This window comes from Lygodium microphyllum, chromosome 10 (genome assembly GCF_053477565.2).
Source record: "Lygodium microphyllum isolate KBCC chromosome 10, Lygodium_microphyllum_v1.1.10, whole genome shotgun sequence".
Lineage (NCBI taxonomy): Eukaryota > Viridiplantae > Streptophyta > Polypodiopsida > Schizaeales > Lygodiaceae > Lygodium > Lygodium microphyllum.
Window position 1 is genome coordinate 152,228,023 of NC_141144.1, and position 4,594 is coordinate 152,232,616.

Genomic DNA, 4,594 nt, shown 5'->3' on the forward strand with positions numbered 1-4,594 from the left:
CTTATTAAAAAATCTTGACGAAATCGAGTTTTATACATCTGGAAAATTTGAACAAAACAATGCTCAAGAACATCGAAACCCCATCTTTTAACATGTGTAGTAGACCAATATTGATAGAAAAAAAACGTAAAACCATTACTGAATTTCTAAGTCCCTATTGTATCTTTCTCCTCTTAAACAAACTAACATCTTCAATGCCTTGAAATTCAGGATTGCACAGAAAAATATTTCAGCTTAGGAATATTTGCATCTAATGTAAACATTCTGCCATGTTTGATGTAGCGTACATGATGATCTAACCTTTAGGATTGTTATCAAGATTTTGGTCTAAAGCAACTAGACTACCGCCAACATAATGCCATCTATTCCTTTAAAAATATTAAGCAAACCCTATATGCTTCATTGCAATTCACAAGCACTTATATTTCTATGTAAAATTCTTAATATTTCAACTTCTTTATGTGTTCATTTATTATGTAGGGCATTTTCTATGCTTCATGATACTTTTTCCATAAAAACACCCTTTTAACAACCACTTAAACACAAAATTGGATATAGATTGAGGCTTAACTCATGCTCTACAGTCATTATACACTCCCAGATTTTCAGTAGATTTTCTCTCTTAGACTACTTTTTCATAGTTTTTTATCATTTATTTTAATATTAATTGTTGATTTTTTTATTTTCAAATTTATGAAACTTATGTTGATTTTTATTTTAATACTCCAAGTAGCTGTCTGAAGTATATGAACTTTTCTTTACCAAGAGACTTGGTAAATATATATGCTACCTGGTCTTCAGTCTTCACATGAATCAAGTCAATCTTCTCTGTAAGAACCATTTCTATGATGAAATGGTAGTGAACCTCAATATGTTTGGACCTAGCATGGTATATACAGGATTGCTAGCCAACAAAACACTGCTAAGGTCATCACAATGCAATCTCACTCTGCTTTCTAGTTGTATTCCCAAGTCTTTCAGTAGTTTCATTAACCAAAATCCTTGGCAAGCCTCTACGGCAGCTCCTCAGTACTCAGCTTTTGTACTAGACAATGCAATAGTAGGCAGTTTCTTACTCTACCAACTGATCATACTGCTGTCCAATCCAAATGCATAACCACTGATTGACCTCCTGTCATGGGCACAACCAGCCCAATTAGCATCAGTAAAACCTGTCAAGTCAAGAAATTTTCCATATTCATAAAACAACCCATAATCTGTAGTACCCTTTACATATCTCATGATCCTCCTGACTGCATCTAAATGTGGTTTACGAGGCTTCTACATGAACTGACTAATCAACGCCACATCATAGCATAAGTCAGGATGGGTAATAGTCAAGTATATCAAGCTGCCCACCATTTGTCAATACATGGTCACATTCTCTATGTCATTCCCAACATCAATCTGCAGCTTGACATTCTAATCAAGAGGTGTCTCCATAGGTTTGCATTCAGCCATACCATACTTCTGTAACATATCATGAGCATACTACTTCTATAGCAACCATATATCTTGAGGCATAGAGACTACCTCAATCCCAAGAAAATACTTTAGTTCACAAGGTCTTTGACTCTGAATTCAGTCTGTAAACATGATTTAATTTCAGCAATGCCCTCTTCATCATCTCCAATGATGATAAGATCATCTACATAAACCACTAGAAACACATATCCATGATCTGTCTTCTTTGTGAGCAGATTGTGATTTGCATCACCCAATCTAAATCCATGTTGCTGTAAATAAGTGCTAATTCGAGCATTTCATGCTCTAGGTCCCTGTTTCAGTCCATATAATGCCTTTTTAGCTTATATACATGTGTAGGAAAGTCTGGGTGAACATAGCCTTCAAGGTGCTCCATATATACTTCCTCAACCAAATCACCATTCAAGAAAGCATTCTTGACATCCATTTGCGATAATTTTCAGCCTTTGCATGATACCAAAGCAATGACAGTTCTCACTGTTGCCATTTTAGCCACCAGTCTGAAAGTCTCCTCATAGCCAAACTTTTCATTCTTCTTTCTTGATCTAAAAAAGATTATTGCCTACTCCAAATAAAACAAATAAGTTATGTCGTGTGAGTCAATATGTTCTTCGTAAAATCTAGAAGGTAGTATACGTATAGTTTGTATGCCTCTGCATAGCATGTCCCGACATGAAAGCAAAATGAATTACATTAGCGAATGATACTACCTGATGGAATACCTAATTCTATTAGGATGGATACCATAACACACACTATACAATGTATATAAAGTATAGATAAGATACAACATAAAGGAAAGTGGCCTTCTAAGTCATGCATAACCGACTACACTAATCGACTGGCATTATATCTTTTCCAGCTGTAGGTAGGTGTAACAAACTAAATATAATAAGTGATAAGTCAGTGGCCATGTGAGTATCATAATGACCACCAACGTGCTAAGTGTAGACATGTGAACTCATCTGGCCAGACAGCCCATCATCAATGTCTGCATGTGTTGAGCTTGCCATCTCAACACTCCCCCTCAAGCTTAATTCTATCTCTGCAACTTCAAGTAAGCTTTCAAACTTTCGAAGCTTCCCTACACCCAATGCCTTTGTAAAAATGTTAGCTATCTAATCCTATGTGCTGATATATACCAAGTCAATCTCTCCTGCAACCTTCTCTCTCACAAAGTGGTAGTGCACCTCAATGTGTTTGGTCCTAGTATGGAACTCTAGATTCCTAGCTAGCTGTATGTTGCTCATGTTGTCTCAATGAATGACAACTGGACCATCTCCCTGCATATCCAAATCACCTAATAACTTTTGTGCCATACCACCTCACATGCTGCCATAGCATCACCTCTATACTCAGCCTCTGTACTCAATTGTAGGTTGCTTTTTACTGCTCCATGTAACTTCTACACTACCAAGGAAAACATGAATCCACTTGTAGATCTTCTGTTTGACATGCTACCAGCCCAATTTGCATCTGTGTATCCAAAGACATGTACGTCCTTACCTGCCTCATAAAAAAGTCCATAATGTAAAGTGGATTTCACATACCTCAATATACGTCTAATTGCATCCAAATGAGGCTTTCTAGGCATATGCATAAACTAACTAACAAGGCCAACAACATGGCTCAAGTCTGGCCTTGTGATAGTCATGTAAATCAAACTCCCTACTATCCTCCTGAACATAGTAGGGTATTCTATCTCATCCCCAATGTCAGCACTCAACTTCACATTTTGCTCCAATGGTACTGAAAGAGGCTTACATGCTGTCGTACCATACTTGGATAACATATCCAAGCCATACTGCCTTTGGGATAGCCATATACCATCATCATATCTGATCACCTCAATACCAAGAAAGTATCTCAACTCACCCAAATCCTTCATCTCAAACTTCTTCTTCAAGAATTCCTTAACTTCAGCAATCCCATTATCACTGTCACCTGTAATAATCAAGTCATCCACATAGATGAGTATGATGATCAACATGCATCTCCCTTTCTCACATAAAGCGAGTGATCAGCATCAGAAATACAAAATCCCATATCGACAAGATACTCTCCAATATTGTCAGACCATGCTCTAGGTGCTTGCTTCAGTCTTTAACCTGCACACATATGTGGGATTCTCTAAATCCTCATAACCTGTTGGTTGCTCCATATACACTTCTTCTTGCAATTCACCATGCAAGAAGGCATTCTTAACATCCATTTGCTACAAAATCCAACCTTTGACTATTGCAAAGGCAATCACACATCTAACAGTTGCCATCCTAGCAACTGGACTGAATGTCTCTTCATAATCTATACGATATGTTTGAGCATAGCCTTTTGCAACCAGACTAGCTTTATACCTACTAACTGAACCATATGCATTATGCTTGACTTTGTAAACCCACTTACAGCCAATAGCTTCCTTACCCTTAGGTAATGATACCAAATCCCAAGTCTTATTTGCTTCTAATGCAGCCATCTCCTCATCCATTTGCTGCATCCCAAAGAGCATGACCAATAGCATCCTCAAAACAAGTGGGATCAACATCCTCAACTAGTTTCACCATATAAGCATAATGGTGAGCTGCATAACCTTCAAAACCAAATCTTTTAATAGGGTATCTGACCCTGCTAGATCTGCGTACCACCGGATCACTCAATGGAGCCTTTACATTACTATGAGCTCTCTGTACACCTAGTGTCCTGACTGAAGGAATGCCAAGCTCATCATCCAAACTCTCCGAACCACTAGAATCTCCATCAAATCCCAAATGACTAGTAGATGCATCATTACTATCCAACACTTTCTTCTTTCCTTTGTCCTTCCTTGCAACACTTATAGATCCAATCCCATGAGTCCTCAAGAAGCCACTAAAATCATTAGAGAGGTACTCTCCCCCTCCATCTGATCTCAAGCACTTCACTTTTAAGCCTATTTCTATTTCAACAGCTACCTTAAAAGATTTGAAGTGCTCAAACACATCACTCTTTTCCTTCATGAAGTATACCCATAGCTTCCTTGAACAGTCATCAATAAATGTGACAAAGTATTTGCTGCCACCAAGAGATACATTCTGTGTAGGCCCCCAAACATTTGTATGTACTACATCAAGTA